The sequence below is a fragment of the Canis lupus genome, chromosome 16 (genome assembly GCF_048164855.1).
Source record: "Canis lupus baileyi chromosome 16, mCanLup2.hap1, whole genome shotgun sequence".
Taxonomy (NCBI): domain Eukaryota; kingdom Metazoa; phylum Chordata; class Mammalia; order Carnivora; family Canidae; genus Canis; species Canis lupus.
The window spans coordinates 53,497,919-53,516,299 of NC_132853.1; the positions used below are offsets into that span (position 1 = coordinate 53,497,919).

General features: G+C 52.5%; 1 long non-coding RNA gene across 5 annotated transcripts; it reads left to right on the forward strand.

The window, feature by feature from the left end:
* The first annotated feature begins 6,531 nt into the window (after positions 1-6,531).
* On the forward strand, positions 6,532-12,874 carry LOC140607073 (uncharacterized). Of its 5 annotated transcripts, none has more exons than XR_012009237.1 (4): positions 6,532-6,578; positions 6,663-6,717; positions 6,802-7,797; positions 11,578-12,874. It is a non-coding gene; the product is annotated as an uncharacterized lncRNA (long non-coding RNA). The 5 variants fall into 5 exon arrangements; XR_012009239.1 differs by lacking the exon at positions 11,578-12,874 and having other exon boundaries at positions 6,802-6,889; positions 6,991-9,487; XR_012009238.1 differs by lacking the exon at positions 11,578-12,874 and adding an exon at positions 8,145-9,485.
* Positions 12,875-18,381: the final 5,507 nt, after the last annotated feature.

The following is an 18,381-nucleotide window of genomic DNA, read 5'->3' on the forward strand; positions in this document are numbered from 1 at the left end:
AGGGTTTTTTTATAACAAAATGCACAGACATTTCTTCCACCCTGGTTTTATTCTTTCTGATTATATCCCAGCGCCAACTGGATCAGACCAGACCGCAGCAGACGGTCCCAGACTTCATTGCTGGAATCCTAGTTCTGCTTCCTTGGTAAAAAAGGGATTGCCAGCAAAGGGGGATATTTCATGGAAAATCTGGGGTCGAAAATAATGTACCACATGTGACTTCGGAATCAGCTGTGAAGAGCACGCTATAGGGTGGACTCATTCAAATGTCCTGGCTTTGGTTAAAAAAACAAAAGGGGAGGGCAGCCTGGGTGGCTCAGCGGGTTAGCGCCGCCTTCAGCCCAGGGCATGATCCTGGATACCCGGGATCGAGTCCCATGTCAGGCTCCCTGCATGGAGTCTGCTTCTCCCTCTGCCTCTCTCTCTCTCTCTCTCTCTCTCATGAATAAATAAATAAAATCTTTTTAAAAAATTTAAAAATCAAAAAAGGAGGGTACTCAGTGTTAGGAGGGCTCTCCGGAGGGGAGGATCCAACTCAGCAGAGGTTGCTCACGGTTCTCACCTCCTCCAGGATGGCCTCTGAGAGGCAAGAGAAAGTCAGGATCCAGAGGAGGACCGAGCAGCAGAAACCCTGCCAAGGATGAGAGGCCTGCCCCCCTGCTGTCCTTACCTCTTCCCAAGCATGCTGGGCTTGGTGGTCTCCCTTAATTTAGAAATAAGTGGTGCATTCATCCCACAGAACACTGCACGCCCGCCGGGCAGCTTGCCTTCCTCCTGGTCCCGCCCCTGGCCTCAGGGACACAGCCCAAAACAGTCACTCCGCCTGCATCATCTGCCCGCGACCCACAGACTCCACGTGGGTGGGCGGCATCTGGGAGAAACACAGGCTACAGACAGCCCTGGTCCTCTGGCGGCCCCGAGGGGGGCATGCGTGGGCCAGCCCAGGAGGCCACCTGGCCACGGGATCCTGAGGCTCCCCTGTGACAGGAGGGCTGGGGTCTTTGGGGTTGGGCAGCGATCGGGGCATTTCATTCCAAAGACCTTCGAAGCTGGTGCTGCCACAAGCCAGGATTGAGGGTTTGGGGAATGTTCCGGGTAGGCAGATAGCATCTACTCCCTGAGGAAGACTAGGGGGACCAGGGGGGCACGACAGTTAGGGAGCCCAGCTAGGGAGTGAGTGGAGGCATCCTAGGACAGAAGATGGAGCACACCCTCCAATCCTGGTGGACCTACCTGTCCCGGCCCTGCCGTGTGGCACGGTGGCTGGGCTAGGAGCGTGCTAAATCACGACAAAGCCTCCAGAGTCTCACTTTTTCTTTTTTTTTTTCTTTCTTTTTTTTTTTAAATCATTCACTAGTTGGTTTTGATTCTTGGATCTGATCTAGCTGTGTGGCCTTGAGCAAGCTACCTGCCCTCTCTGAGGTACATTTCCCACATCAGTACAACCAAACACTCGTAGCGAAGGATTAAGTGAGATACTTCGTGTAAAGCCCGCTGCACAGTGCCTGGCACACGGAGGATGCTCAAAACCCGTGGCTTTTCTCATCTTCCTGCTTCTCCCTCCCCCGGGGCGGTCTAACCCCTTCACCTCTGGCAGGGAGGTGCTCTTTCCTCCTCCATCACCCCTTCCTTACTCATCAGCTTCACACGGGGCTCCCCTGGGAACGCGGGCCGCGGAGGGGCAAGTCTGGAAGCTTTGGGCCAAGCCAGACCATCTCCCTGCAGAGCCAGCGCTCAGCAAGCCCACCTCCACCTGACCTGCCCAGGTGAGCCCAGGTGGGCCCTCCCCAAGGCCACGCCCCCACGGTGTCACGTTCAGTTCAACCACCTTCCCTCTCCCCCCTCCTCGGGGCCTGGCCCTCGCCTGTCCCTTCGGAAGCTCTCAGGCACCCCTGCTGCCTTGTCAGGCCCTAACTCGTCGGGCCGGCTTGCCTTGGCGCTGTGGCTTATCCAAACATCTTCATCGCTTTTCATAAATTCAATCCCTCCTTATCAGCCGCACCATCAGGAGGAAGGGCAGGGGGGCTTGTGACTGAAGTGCGGGGAAGAGAAGCTTTAATTAGCCTCCCTGCTCGGCGGGGTCACCCGCAGTTCACGTGCCCTGCCCTCACATGTTCCCAATCACGTAGTGGGAGCGCCAGCGTGGCACACGCGGCGACGTCTGTCCTCTGCTCCCAGCTCACACGCGGGGCTGGGCAGGAGGGAGGCCGTGCAGGGGAATCAGCTGGCGTGACTCCCCACCCCCCACAACCCCCCGATCTGTCCAGCCACCCCCTGAGCTGTCAGAACAGAACCCCAGCCCCACGCCACGAGCAAGTCCTCCCTGCGGAGAGCGTCCAAGCGCCCCTCAGAAGGCCAAGTGCCAGCTCTCGGGAGCCCCTTCGACGACAGTGACCGGAGCGAGCACTGGGCTTGGAGCAGCGCGCTCATCAAGACTCTGGACTCTACTACCCTTCAGCTGCGCAATTGCACAAGAGTCCTTGTCTCAAAACAAACAACTAAAAAAAAAAAAAAAATGTGGGGATGAGAACACTGATCTTCCCTACCTCTGAGTGTTGTCAGCCTGGAGCAAGACTATATGCAAACACGCTTCCTTCTGTGCCAAGTTCTAAACAAATGACACATATTCCTACCTATCCAGACCGCGGGACGTGTGGCGACGCTTTGCCACAAACAGGCTCAGAGACTGCCTGTGTTTTCACCAACTCTGACGTTTTCTTCAAGCCCCATCTCTTCCACAAAGACTTTGACTTGGTCTCAGGCACCTCGCTGACGGGGTTTACAAGCTGGGGCTCATTTTTCACAGTGTAAGGGTGTCACACAAACGTCACCCCCACCCCCACCCCCTCCTCTGGCCACCGCCTCTCCGTGCACCTTTAACCACTCCAGGAAACCCAGACGATCCTTCCCAGACCTCCCCCCCAACCCCCCGGCCTCGAACCCACCAAGACAACCCAGCAGCCAAATGGGCTTGACAATCAGCGTTGCTGAGGGTCCTTCCCGGTGCCAAGCCCTGTGCTGGCTCCTGGGAAAAGTCCTTGACTTGCTTGTGGCTTCCCAGAGGGGTTGCGGACGGTGAGCCCACGGACCTGTTCACCCAAACTGGAACTCTCCTGAGAGCAGAGGTGGACTATTAATAAGCACATTGGGAAAACCCGTGTAAATTGGGGGACTGTCTTGGGCCAATTGGGAGGTGTGGTCTCACGTTTTCTAGATCCTGGGGGGAGAAGGGAGAAGCCAGGTGAGCTCTGAAAACTGGGTGCCCAAAGGGCTAGCAGGAGCCAATCCCTCTGTCACTGTGGCAGGAACTGGGAGAAATGGAAATGCTCATCCTCTAAGTGGGTTTCAGTCCCACCCGGGAGGGATGCCTCCACCACCACCCCCCCAGCTGCCCCCTCCCCCCTGCCATGCACAGCTGAGCACCTGGCACATGAACAGGCCGTCGGCGTTGGCTGGCCCCAGCTCCAGGGAAGAGACCAATCTCAAGGAGAGACACAGTCCCAGATTCCCCGAGAGGTCCCAGCCCCAGCCTTTATGATTATGATTCTAACTGGCATGTGTGTGGTAACCAGGCCTCCTGAGCACATTCTCATGCATTTTCTCTTTTGATCTGAAGCAGATAACGCAGACGGGAGCATGCATCCCATAGGCCACCCTGTTGAACAGTACACTGGCTGAGCAAGAACAAAGACTGTAAATGAAGAAGGATGTTTGCACTACGCTTCCCGCTTGCCTGCAAACAGGAAGCTTTGGAGGCCTACTCTGGCGAGATCCCCACCTCTTGCTTACCCCAAAGTAACATGGCCTAAGAGGCTTTCCTTTTATTGCTTTTTTTTTGTTTGTTTAATGGGGCAAATCTCTTCTGATACACTTTTTTTTTTTTTTTTTTTGGTGTCATTTTGCTGCAGCGAGAGGGAGCCACGTCTGTTCTGATGGCTCCGGGGGGACATGAGTGGGTGGCAGATGCTGGTCCCCTTTCCCTCTTACCTGACTCGTGACCTCTGCAGATTCCACCTGGTATAAACACCTGGAGGGAGAAGCTGCCACTGGCGGGTGGGGGGAAGGCCAGCAGTTGACCCATCAAGACAGCTAGGCATGCTCCTGGGGCTAGTGACTTGGAAGAGGTCAGAGGTGGCAGGCTGTTGAAGCATGTTTCCCTGAAGACAACAGGGATTGCAAAATGGCCAAACTGACTTGTCTCAGGGATGGTCTTCATCAATCCCAAAAAGGACTGGAGAAGAGCTCTCTTGCTGACGGAGGAGGACCAGGGACCAGCCAGCTAGGAAACCCAGGGGCGGAATATGGCTGGGCATAGATAGGAACGGGATTGGGGACGTGTGTCTGGAAGCCGCAGGTGAGATGTGGTCCAGACCGGCCTCAGGAATTTTTATTCTATAGCCTCAGAAGCCTCTGGGTCTTCCAGGCTCCTGTTCTTAAAATGCAAAGGCTGGGGGCACCTGAGTGGTTCAGGGGTTGAGTGTCTGCCTTTGGCTCAGGTCATGATCTCGGGATCCTGGGATCGAGTCCTACATGGGGCTCTCTGCAGGGATCCTGCATCACCCACCCCCTGCCTAGGTCTCTGCCTCTCAATCTGTGTCTCTCATGAATAAATAAATAAATAAAATCTTTTTAAAAAATGCAAAGGCAGGCAAGGGAGTAATGCTCTGAGCAGTGAGAGTTCTTCAGAGAAACAGAAGCAATAATGGGATATGTACATATATATGTATGCTTGTGTGTGTGTCTTTATATACATATATATGCCTAATGTTCTCAGGGGCAATTGTACCCCAAGAACATGGCAAAGAACATCTGAGCAAATTCAGAAAGTAGGAAAAGAAAGAAAGAAAGAAAGAAAGAAAGAAAGAAAGAAAGAAAGAAAGAAAGAAAGAAGAAAGGAAGGAAGGAAGGAAGGAAGGAAGGAAGGAAGGAAGGAAGGAAGGAAGGAAGGAAGGAAGGAGAAAGAAAAAGGAAAAGAAAGAAAGAAAGAAGAAGGAAGAAAGAAAGAAAGAAAGAAAGAAAGAAAGAAAGAAAGAAAGAGAAAGAAAAAGAAAGAAAGAAAAAAAGAAAGAAAGAAAAAAGAAAGAAAAAAAGAAAGTGATAGGTAGATAAAAATCTGTAATTAAATATATCAAATAGAATATAAAATTATATAACCCAACATGAGGGGATATGTGATCCATGTGTTTTAAGATCTGGGTTTTCCTCTTTCATTTCTTAATCGTGGTTCTCTTTGGACACTTGCTGAAAACCTCTGGCAAAACCATATGCTTTGAATTTGGCAATTGCTACTGAGAACAGTCTGAAGACTGTATATACTTGTCTCCATATCTGAAGATAATAAAGTGGAAGAGCCACCCTGGAGAAAGACAAGACTGGGGTGAAGGGAACGGGAGACCTGCAGGGGGAATCCAAATGCCAAAACGCAGGAAAGGATGCTCTGTCTCCCAGGAATCACAGAGATGATCACCTCAAAAAGTACTGTGAGGAAGAGGTCCTCTCGCACTGTCGATGCGGCTTTTTCTTGGAGGTCGGTTGGGCAGATCTACCAAGTCTGACTTATATTCTTCAACCTAATTCTATGTATAATTATCTATCCCTAGGGAATACCCACCTTTGGGGGCCTCTGTGTTAGAATGCTTACTGCAATCTATTGTGGCTACCAGAGAAACCACAAAAAGCTTATACATCCACAAAATGGCTAAATAAATTATCATATACCCAGGTGATGGAATTTTACGCAGCAGTTAAAGAACGGGGGGCCATATACATTGATAGGGAGAACGGTGGCACGATGCCTACGGCATGAGCCAAAGTTCTATTTTACAAGCTCTGTATTTGCACGTGTGTGTGTATGTGTGTGCATACAAAATTATCTGGGAAACGAACTAGGGGTGGTGGAAGGGGAGGAGGGCGGGGGGTGGGGGTGAATGGGTGACGGGCACTGAGGGGGGCACTTGACGGGATGAGCACTGGGTGTTATGCTGTATGTTGGCAAATTGAACACCAATAAAAAATAAATTTATTATTAAAAAATAAATTAAAAAGAATTGAAAAAAAAGAGAGACTAGGCAAAGTGCATTGGGATGGGGGAAGGGGGTGATGGCACAAGAGGGTACTGAATTATTCTCCCTACACGCACTTGTATCGTTTTATTTGTTCACAACCAGAATGCAGTCCCACACGGCCTGTATAATTTCAATGACAGTAAGAATAGCAACAACAGTATTAATAAAAGGCAAAACCAGAAGAGAGTCATTAGCCTTTTGCTAATCACTGTGATTGTCTCCCTGTTGTCCACCCTCCCTGCTCCCCAGACTCTCCTGGGCGAGGCTCTCTGAGGCTTAGCTTACTCTCAAGGAATGTGAAAGCAAAAGGGATCCGTAAATGCCACTGCAATTTCTAAACTCTTCCCTCAAACTTCCAGTTATGGCATCGGTCAGGGGCTCGGCAGGAAATGATGACACACTCAGATGAGGTCATTGGAGGTGAGTTAGGAGGAAGGTTGTTTTATAGGGTGCAGGCAGGTGTAGAGAAATCACGAGGGGCGGTACCATCCGTAGCAGCTCAGCTGATGCCCAGTGAGCACACACCTCCCGGGGGGATAGAATGGGGTGGTGAGCACCCCGGCTTCACCGTCCTCCCTCTCTCCCATCTTCCTCCAGAACTCACCGTGGACCAGAGCCGATGTCCGGGAGCCTTTGGATGCAGCTCATGAGGGTTAGTCTCCTGGGGCCCAGAGCGGGGGACGCCGGGTGGAGAGGGACAAACGAGGGAAATCCACACGCACAGTTGTCCACTCAGATGCGGAAGATGCGCACGGTCACCACTGGACTTTGAGCTCCGGCATCACAAGACCGCTTGGACATGCGAGACTCGCTGCCACTAACTGGTGATGTGCCCTTGGGCGCCCTCCTACCCCAGTCCCGCCGAGCGCCCCTCATTTCTTAATCCGTAAGATGAGGGTGTTGAGTGGATCTAATTATTTCCTAGGTGCCTTCCAGCTCTAACTTCCATGACCGTGAGTCTATAGTTTTGCCTGGGCCCTGAGCCCTTTCCATGGCCGGTAAGTACTGGTGACAACTGTCACCTCGTTGGCAGCGGGGAAGCGGCCAGCTCTGGAGGACTGTGGCAGGCCGGGAGTCCATAGGGATATTTGCACACCCACGGCCTGTCTGCGCTCCAGGACTGTAAGTGGACCCCACACTAGCGAGCCCACGGGCAGGCTTACGGCTTCACCACGCTCAGACAAGGGGCAGGTGATCGGGTAAAGCTAAAAACAGGTAACAGATTTTCACCCACTCCAGGGCCACTTTTCTCCTCTATGGACTGCTCAGCCCCCACCCGCTGAGTCAGAATAAAGATAGTTCAATTCCCGAGGGACGTTGCCAAGAACCCTCGTTCCTCAACCAAAGACTCACATCTGAGGAATGTGATGCATGGTACACCTTTTTATTTGGACCCCTCACAACCCAAACAGAAGGATGGTCTAGTACCCAGGTGACCCCATTGTGGTTTGGCCCTGCCCCTCTCCTCCCTCAAGCAAGGAGCCATTCTTTTGAAATCCAGGTACTTCTTTACCTCTCTAGAGCGTAAGGGCTCTCAGCAGTGACCTTGAACCAAGAACACACAAAAGCTGAGAAGTCAGCTGACTTCAGAAGTGTACAGGACCCAGCTTCATGCCTCGAAGAAGCTGCAGCGGTGATCACAAATGCTTCCTCCATGACTTAAACAAAAATAAAAAAATAAAAAAACCTCGCTCCCACCACCCTTCCTGCAGACTTTTGGCTTCAATAGACGGTGAGTTCACTGAAAGGCAAGGATTTTACTGTGCATTTCCTTCTCCACTGTCATAGCTGTACTTCTGTTAGATGGGCACCCGTAACAAGGAGAGATGGGAGGGTGCCCATCAGCTGAAGAGATTGATACTGAACGAGGAAACTTGCCTTTCGAGCAAGAGACTCTCAGCTTATGAAATAAGTCCCCAGCAATGCAGGGCATTGCAAGGGATTGAGTCACACCATGCCAGGGCCTGTGCCAAGATGAGATACTCAGTTACCCGTCTTCCCAGGTATTCGAGCTAAGAAAGAAAAGAGAGAAAGGTCTGAGTAATTCTTTCTCGGCATTTGGTTGATTTTCGTTTTCAGGGGTTATCCGGGTGCCCCCGTGAGGTCTCAGCATTCAACGCTCAGGATCACAGAGATGAGAGCTGTCCTCTCGTCTGCGGACGTCCTAGGAGAAAGAGAAGGGAACGGGCCGTATCGGTCACGAATAGACTGGCCCAAGGGCTTCATAAACATCATTGCATCTTTTTTTAAAAAGATTTTATTTATTTATTCATAGACACAGAGAGAGAGAGAGAGAGAGAGAGAGGCAGAAGGAGAAGCAGGCTCCATGCAGGGAGCCCGACATGAGACTCGATCCCGGGACTCCAGGGTCATGCCCTGGGCCGAAGGCAGATGCTCAACCGCTGAGCCACCCGGGCTGCCCCATCATTGCATCTTATCTTCACAATTGTTATGCCCATTTAAAGATGGGGACGTGGAGACATTCCCTGGGAAGGGAAATCGATTTCCCCAGGATCGCCGCTAACTGGCGAGGCCACTATCCAAACCTGAGTCCCTCTCACATTGGAGCCCTGGCCCCATCCACCTCAGCAGGCTACCTACATGTGGATTTGGGGGAACGAAATCCGGATCTCACGGCTTTTGAGGTCCCAAGATGGTGTCACGTGGTTTACTTCTGCTCCATGGGCCTTACCATGTTGTCCATTGTCCACGCTGCCCGGCACCAGGGGGTCTGGCCACTGCAAAGGAAAGACTCGCTAATGGGAGGCATGGAGAGCTGCTGAGAGGTGACACCAAATGCTCAGCTCTCCGGGCTGGGCCGGCCTGAACTGAGCAGAATGGGGAGGCGGGGAGCTTCAGGTGAGGCTGGAGAGCAACCGGGCTCTGAGCTGGACAAGCTCCCCAAAGCAGGTAGCTGGCATAATGTTCTAGAAGTCTTAACTGACGCTCGTGCTCCCACTTCTCCATCCAGCGTGGCCTCGCGCTCCTGGGCCTCTCCTGGGCCCGCGGGGGAGGCCCTACTGAGTCGGCTGCATCGGGGCTGGGGGCGGGGGGACAGCACAGCAAAAATCAAAGTAATCCATTCCAGCTTGAGTTTCGAAGGCGGCTTTGGAAATGTATGGCATGGGGATCCCTGGGTGGCTCAGCGGTTTAGCGCCTTCCTTGGGCCCAGGGCGTGATCCTGGAGACCCGGGATCGAGTCCTGCATCGGGCTCCCTGCATGGAGCCTGCTTCTCCCTCTGCCTGTGTCTCTGCCTCTCTCTCTCTCTCTCTTTCTCTCTCTTTCTCTCTCTCTATGTCTATCACGAATAAATAAATAAAATCTTAAAAAAAAAAAAAAAAAGGAAATGTATGGCAAACACCACACATTTGGGAGAACCCAGGATGGGGAAGAGCCAAGAAGCTCACGGATAGAAACTAAGAGAGAGAGTCCCCGTGTTGCGGGGTGGGGTGGGGGTGGGGGTGGGGGTTGGACAATCTGGGAACAGGGTCAGGGGTGCTTCCAAGGCTTCTTGAAGCAGTAGCTGGAAGCATGTGGCCCTGGAGGGTCTCTGGTGGGGAACAAGAGGTGACTCAGAGGTGACTGGTGTGGACTGATGGCCAGGGACCTCGTGACTAGCTGATGGAAGTGTCGGAGGAGGCCAGTGTGGACGATGACGCAGACACAGCCTGTTGCCGAGCGCCCCTCATGCCACCATGCTCTGTTAACGCCCCCATGCCCTAAAGTCGATGCCGCCCCATGGAAAACGGGGCAGTGGTGGTGCTGACACGTCCTGGTAAAATGCAGTTGTAAGAGAGTCAAGTTGTAGTCCTTGCATTTCCTTTTTTTTTTTTAAGATTTTATTTATTTAATTCATGAGAGACACACAGAGAGAGAGAGAGAGAGAGGCAGAGACAGGCAGAGGGAGAAGCAGGTTCCATGCAGGGAGCCCGACGTGGGACTCGATCCCAGGACTCCAGGGTCACGCCCTGAGCTGAAGGCAGACGCTCAACCCCTGAGCCACCCAGGCGCCCCTAGTTCTTGCAGTTGTGACTGTGTAAACAGAGGCTCGCATCTGTTCTCCGAGCCAGGCATCTCTCCAGGACAGACCCCCGTGCCCCTCGTCACCCCTCCTCACCCTGAACTGAGTTTCTACCCTCTGCTTCCTACCCCAAGGCCCCAGAGAACCTGCCCCACGGGCACCTCTGCCACCCAGGAAGATTCCTGAGTGTCACACTGCACCACATTCGTGTAGGGTGCTGCACACTGGGACCTGGACTTTGGGCTTGGAGGTGTCCCCCCCTCACCGCCTCCAGCCAAGGACAGCAATGCTGGTGACAAGTCCATCCCAACCCCATCCACGGGCAGAGGAAAATATTGAGGAAGGAGAAAAGCTGAACAAGAAAAGGACAATCTCCACCCCCCACCCCCACCCCGTGCCCCGCAGTCTCGGGAACACCGTATCTCAGGTTTGTTTGGCCACCCAAGGTGCCAGCCCCTGCCAGACCAGATAACCGTTCCGGTTTGACAGGCACCCAGGGCCCCCTGGTATGTGCCTCTGGGCCACCCCATAGTTCTGTTTTCCTTCTCCCCTGGGATCCCTGGGCTGCTGTTCCCTGCCCCTCCTCACCCCTGACTTTCAACGCAGGCTCAGGAGATGTCACCCCGCCCTGCAAGAGGCCACCCTACAAGAGGCAAGCGGCGGGACGCCCCAACATCAGGAAAGTTGTTTTAGGCTTTTCTAGACCTTAGAAGCCTTGCAGGGTGAGAAAGAGCCCGACATACCTCGGAGCGCTAGTTCTCGGCCCACCCCAGACATGCGCATCTGTCTTTCCCCAGTCCCGTGTGAGCACCTGTCGGGCACCAGGCTCTGTTCTGGGGGGTGGGGAGCAGCCACAAGAAAGATCTACGAGGGGATCCCTGGGTGGCTCCGCGGTTGAGCGCCGGCCTTCGGCTCAGGGCCTAATCCTGGGGTCCCGGGATCGAGTCCTGCATCGGGCTCCCTGCATGGAGCCCGCTCCTCCCTCTGCCTGTGTCTCTGCCTCTCTCTCTCTCTCTCTGTCTCTCATGAATAAATAAATAAAATATTTTTTAAAAAATAAGGAAAGGTCTACAAGATCCCTGCTCTTGGAGAACGTACATTCTGGCCAGGCAGGGCGGGCATGGAGACGCGCCACTCGGATTCCCCTTCAAGAAAGGGCGCGTTGCCTTGGCCGAGGAGCTCGACTGGCTCGCGGCCCCCCTCCCCGGCCACTGGTATCTCCAAGGTCCCCTCCGGCTTCCCAGCTGAGGTCACGCTCTTCTTGGGGAAGCCCCTGGCCCATGCCTAACCAAGGCGGCGGGCCAAGAGCCAAGCCATTTCCACCCACGGGGGATTTCTCCAACGGGGCAGTCTCTGCTCCGGAGGCTCCTCGTGAGCCTCTTATAATAATAACTGTGGTCTTGAAAGCCTTCAGGTCTTCACATTCTCAGGGCCCCTCCTGACCAAGCCTGCTCTTCTCACCTTTTGCTTTTATGGGTGTTCCTCCTCAGGAAACCCTGACTCCATCTCAGCATCTCCGGAGCACCCTATCCACAAAGCACAGAGACGAACAGCTGCTCCGGAAAGAGGCGAGGGCGATATGATGAGCACAGCTGGTTTGGCCAAAGAGGACAACGTCAGCTAGATGTCAAGTGCCCCCACCTTCTCTGAGCAGGTGACATTGGAGCGGAGTTGGAAGGAGGAGAGGGAGTCAGCGGTGCCCCGAGGACCAGGGAGAGGGTTCCAGGTGGTGCGGAGAGGAAGAAGCGCCTCGGTGGCCGAGAGCGGCGATCGTGGCTGGGGCACAGCAGCCAGGTGACGGGAGAGCCACAGGCCGTGAGCCAGCGAGGCTCGTGGCATCTCAAGCACCACCGAGGGGCCCAGAATTCCCTTCTCTGTAGCACTGGGTGCTGGCCGCCCTGCCCTGGGTGCAGCGTGGTCCCCTGGACAAACCCAAATGTGATGAAACCGTGGAACATGGCAGTAACTTGTCATTGCAACACTACTCGGGGCATGTTACCCAAAGCTGCCCCTGCCATCTGGGCTGCGCCCTGAGTGAGACAGGCCTGGAGCAGTGGCCAACTGTGGCCACTTGGAAAACCATGCTGGAATTCGAGAGGCTGCAAGCCGTGTTGCTATGTCAGTACCTGCTCTAATTTGTTTTCGAAAGTGAATCACTCGCAGACCTCAGGATGTTATTCATAGCCACTCATCCGTTCCCCTCCTCATGAGTGACGGTGACACACTCGCATGTCACTTCTCCCTGGATTAGAGCTGCTTCCCTGGAGGTGGGGTCGCGGGGCAGGATTTTCTGGAACAACGAACAGTGCCTCCCTCCTCCGGGACCCCTGGGTCTTGGCAGAGAGCCTTTCCCTGAAATCGGTGGGAATCTCCAAAGAGAGGTGATTTTGTGCCCCTGGGAACATTTGGCCACGTCTGGGGACATGGCTGGTTCCTACGAGTGAGGGGGAGTGCTAGCGGCATCTGATGGGTCGAGGCCAAACATCCTGCAGAGCGCAGGCCAGCCTCCGCTACCCAGGACGGTGGCCCCCCAGGTCGGTAGTGCCGGGGTCTGGGAGGAAGTCCGCCTGGGAGCAGGGCTTGTCCAGCTGTGCTTCCCAGCCCAGCAGTTCCACCTTTACCGGGGAACGCGTTAGAAAGGGGCGCCTGGGTGGCTCAGCGGTTGAGTATCTGCTTTTGGCCCAGGGCGTGATCCTGGAGACCCGGGATCGAGTTCCGCATCGGGCTCCCTGCATGGAGCCTGCTTCTCCCTCTGCCTGTGTCTCTGCCTCTCTCTCTCTCTCTGTATCTCATGAACAAATAAATAAAATCTTAAGAAAAAAAAAAAAGCAAATCCCCAGCCTGGGTCGGTGGGGAGCCCACCCCCAGATTTCCTGAATTTTCTTCCTCAACTATTTCCTTCTATGCAGTGATCCCAGTGGGCACCTGGGAACCACAGGACCATCTCAGGCAGGTGCCTTCGGCGGAGAGCTGGCCGCAGCGGTTGATGAACACAACCAGCGGGCATCCTGCCGTCTAATCCTGCGATTGCAAAGCACCAGGTCTGAACGCTTGCGCTGTCTTTTTACTGTAGTTAAAATACCAAGAAAAGATTTCCTTCAAAGAGAGAGCCTAACCTTTAAGATGGCAGTCTCTCCCGCACTGGCGGTCTTCCAGCCTGGCCGGTAGGGCCAAGTGGGGTGCAGACCCGGCCGGAGGGAGAGGATTGGGCGGGATGACCGCCCCCCGCCCCCCCGCCCAAGGGACGTCCTTTCCAGGCAAGCTTTCCTATGATAATAATGCAGAATGTGGCAGAGTGCTGCATTTTAATTAATTTTAGTCCCTTTCAAGACCACAGTTATTATTATAAAAACACTGATAATACCAAACACATGTTGAAAGTACACAGCAGGCTGCAACCCTGGAGACCTGGGGACATGCTAAGTCATATGTCATCTGGGGTGGTGAGAAATCGGCGGGCCCCTCCCCTGCGCGCTCTGACACCCCACACCCTTCTGGTAGGCCTGCTTTCTTTGTCACCAGCAGGCCCCTTCCCACTGAAGCTCGGCCCTCTCCCCTCCCTCCGCGCGGAAACTGCCAGAAACCAGGAGGGCAGTGAGGTGTCAGGCCTCCAGAAATCCCTGTTTAATTATTTTATTGAGCAAGGTGCGGGGGGGAGGCAAGAAAAGGCGCATTCTCTGATTTTGGAAGAATGCTTCATTATCTGCCTCTGCAGAGCGCGGAACAGCTCCCTGGGCTGTAGGCAGTCCTGAATTATGACGTGAGATGCTCAGGCGCCTGGGCTCTCCCCCTCCTCACAGCAGCCCCTCCCGCCCACCACCACCACCACCACCACCGCCCTCCCACCCTGCAGGTTGAGAGGTGCATGGGTGAGGGCTGAGAAGGCCCAAGAGGTGCAGTGCAGCGCGGTGTTGGCAAAACAGGGCTGGGACCCGGTCCCAAGGCAGCAGCCTCCGTAAGGGCTCCTGCCCTGGAAATATCCCCCAAGAAGAGACAGCCCGGAGGATGGCTGGTTCCCCCAGCGCTCCTGCCCGACCCCAGCGTCGCCTGCATCCGTGGCCTCTGCTCACTGCCAGTTCCCAGGTGCACAAAATCGCCTGGGAAAACATCTCGAGTCCCCAGAGGAGGTTAGGAAGCTCCTTGCAGCTGGAACAGGAGGACAGACACCTGCCTGGGGAGGAGCCCTCTGTCACTGACGAGTGAGTTTGCAAGTCTTCCGTATCCACGGTCTTACTCAACTTCACCTCCTCTTGCAGATGACAGAGCAGTACTGTGAGCCCCATCTTACAGAGGTGAGGTGGTTTTTCCAAGGACACGCAGCAATTATAAGGCAGGGTCATGGGGGCCAAGGGCAGGGGTGGCATGAGGCTTTTGCACACTGATCCATCCCAGAGGTGGATAATCCCCACCCTTGGCTGCTAGCAGCCTTCACACAGACATTCTCTCCAAACCCCAGGGCTCATGTGGCTCCTGGAACAGAGGGGAGGAGGGGGTCCCTGTGTTCCAAATAGTGGCCTCCATCATTCAGGGGCACAGCACTGGGTTCAGGGGTGGCTGATGCTGTCAGATGCTGCTTCCCCTACTGGCGGGGCCTCCCTCCTTCCCCGGAACAGGGACTCCCCCCACTGAGCTTGAGCATCCAGGCCCTGGTTCCCCACCACCACCCCTCTCCTGCAGGAACCCCTGCAGTCACCTCTCTCCCCTATCCAGGGCACTGAAGGACCAGCCAGGCCTTCACTCCATCACCCATGGAAAAAAACTGAAACCTGTCTCTGCCTAACTTTCTAAAGACCTGAGTGAGGAGTTTCTTGAGGACAGCCCCTGAAAAAACGTTTTTTAAAAAAAAAAAAAAACAAAAACAAAAACAAAAACAAAAACAAAACACAGGTAGAGACTATTGAGTGTAGTAGGATTAACACAGTCAACCTTTATTTTTATTTTTTTTAAGATTTTGTTTATTTAGACACAGAGAGAGACAGGCAGAGACATAGGTAGAGGGAGAAGCAGTCTCCATGCAGGGAGCCCGACGTGGGACTCGATCCCAGAACCCAGGGATCATGACCTACGGGTCCCTGCAGAGAGAGTTTCAAACTGGAGCTCCTTCGGACGACTTGCCCGAGCTAAAGCATCTGTAATTCTGCTTCCTTCTTTTGCTTTAAAAATCTCCAAGTCTGACCTGTGTTTTGAGGCCTTTTATAGGATCACATACTTTGAGAGATCACAGTAGCTACCATTTCAAACAACACACTCAACCTTCTTGACAACCCCAGTGAGATGGCACTGTGTTGTGCCCATTTTATGGATTAAGAAACGGAGGCACAGATTGCTGGAGGCCACATAACTGGCACGTGGGGGGAATAGGATTAGAAAGAATCTGTCATGGGGAGGGAGGGTCACACACGGGCCATTTCCCAGGAATATTTCCAGGAGGATAAAATCACCTTCTCATGTTTTTAAGCGCCCTGTAGTTGGGAGAACAAGGCAGTATCCAAAGAGATTACGCCGCTACCCACATTGTCAGTACAAAGCCATCACGTCTCCCTTGGGTTTTCTTTCCCACAGCTGTAGTAGCGCAATCAGGGCAACTCGTGCGAGCTGCTGTAACAAAACACTCCCCGGATCTCAGCGGCTTAACCCTGGAAACGTTTATGTTTCATTCTTGTCACAGACCAAACGGGTGTGTTTGAGAGGGAGCCTTCCACGTGGGATTTCAGCGGATTTGGGGCGCCCAGCTCCTTTGATCTTGTTTCATCACACTCTTAGGACCAGTAAGGGAAAGAGCGGGCACAGAAGTAGCATCGTTCCACGGAGTGGTGCCAAAGGACCGCATCGCAGCTCACCATATTCCATATTCTATAATCCAGAAACGAGCTGGCTATAGGCCCAAATTAACTACGGCAGGAGGAGGGTGGCCAGTAAATGTTGACTTCCAGCGTGACCCAGAAGAGAACATGGGGACGGAGAGCATCTAGGGCTCTCTCCCGTATTGGTTAATCCACTTTGATATCTTCAGCTATAACTCCCCTGCGTGCCTCCCAACAGTCACTGTCTCTCTTCACATGTGATGCCCGGGATTAAACATACTCCTCTGGATGTGGCCTGGCCCAGTCCAGGAGACCCTGTAGCATCACCTCTCTGGATCTGGACACCATATGTCCATTAAAGCTGCCTACCAAAGATTTCAGCATTTTTTAGCAATAGTCACACTGTTGGATCATATTAGGCTTGTGGTCAACTAAAACCCCCAGATCTCTTTCATGTGAACTGCTGCCAACGGAGGGCTCTCTAATCTACTTCTTGTGCTTCTGAATTTGAAACCACATGAAATCGAACAGCAGTAGTTGAAAGTCTTCCATCTTGTTGGGTTTGGCTGAGCATTGGGGTCTACGGAGATTATCAGGGATGCTAATGCTTGCATCCATCATCTGGGCTTCGCTTCTAGCCTACGGTCATCTTTAGAATTTCTTGATCTTTGTTCAGGTCACTGATACAAGTTCAGAGGCCAACGGAAGCCTAAAGCACAACTATGTTTGAAACGAGCCTTTGATACTTTATGGGTATGGTTGTTTAACTATCTGGGGATCTGCTGAACGGAACTGTTATCCAGCTCACATTCTACTCTTCTAACCAGATGATAAAGTCAACTGCAACCTCATTCGTCTTGAGCTTGCTTTTGAGAGCATCTAATTTACCCCAATATATCATCCCTATTGAATTCAGTATGCTATAAACTCTAACCAATCCATGGTCATAGTTTCTTATCTGAAGCCACACGGTGTATTATTAACAGAATCCCAGTGGAATTTCGGTCCTGAATCCCACACCATCAAGAATACACTGAGACAACCAAGGCACACGGCCTTGCCACAGAAACCGACCCGATCGAAATGGTGCCACGTAGCCGTTAGTACCTCCTCCGAAATGCCCACATGTTTTCCACCTTACAGCCTCCCATCCATCAGCCCTCCTTTCTGCCCTTCCAATTAGAAAGACAAGAAATGTGCCTGCCAAATATCATGTTGAGTAAACTACCTGGAGTCTTTCAGGTGTGACTCATGTCACGTGCGTGTTCATCATGTGTTTAGGGAAGGCCTCCTGGGGACTCTTATGACACGGCCAGTGAAGGTCCACCTCCACACGGCTCCCAAGGTCAAACTCAGGGAGGAAGGCTGATCTGAATTAATGAAAACCCCCGGGTACCAAAAGCTGCCGAAGACGGATGCTTGTATGACTTCCAACGGCGAAGTACCTCATACCTCACCTGAGAGGGTGTGGCCAAGGAGACGTTCCTTGAGATCTGATAAGAATCCTCCCTAATTAACACACTAATTGTTTCCAAGTAGATGTTTCTAAGGGCTTGAGAAGCTTGTTCCCTCAAGTAGACCCAAACCCTCCCTCTCTCCACCAAATACTATTTCTGTCATTAACTCCCTGGGCTACACTGTTTATCATAGAAAATCTAGAAGCGAACCTAAAACATGGTGAAATTTATTCTGAATTCTTAATGAATGAAATCTGATAATTACAGTGTGTGTGTGTGTGTGTGTGTGTGTAGACACACACACGCAGATTAAAAAATATATATTTTTAGTGAAAGGGAATAAAGGGGAAAGGAGAAAAAAAATGAGTGGGAAATATCAGAAAGGGAGACAGAACATGAGAGACTCCTAACTCTGGGAAACGAACAAGGGGTGGTGGAAAGAGAGGTGGGTGGGGGTGACTGGGTGATGGGCACTGAGGGGGGCACTTGATGGGATGAGCACTGGGTGTTATGCTATATGTTGGCAAATTGAACTCCAATTTAAAAAAGAGAAAAATAAATAAAAAATCAGGATCTTACTAGAAAATGGGAGGAAATTGTCCAAATTATTCTTTTTCGAACCATATGCCTTTTGTTTATAGGTTTGTTCTTTTTAAAATTTATTTAAGTCATCTCTATGCCCATCTCCATACCCATGCTCACAAGCCTGAGGTCAAGAGTAGAATGCTCTTCTGACTGAGCCAGCCAGCCAGGTGCCCTCCCCCCTCTTTTATTAACATAGGGTTTTTAATGCTGACATATTTAACTGAAGAGATTTCTATGTAGGAGTCAGACACTGGGCTGTGTGCTTTCACTTATTCTGTTAATCCTCACGACAGGAAAAAATCAGTCCCATTTACAGATGGAGTCAGGGAGGCTGAGACGGATCACGGAGTGAGTAACACTTCATTTCTACAAAGCCAGGAATCAAACTCAGGCCTTCGACTTCAGCAAGACTTTCCTTTTTCTGGGAGATACAGGCACAGGGACTTAA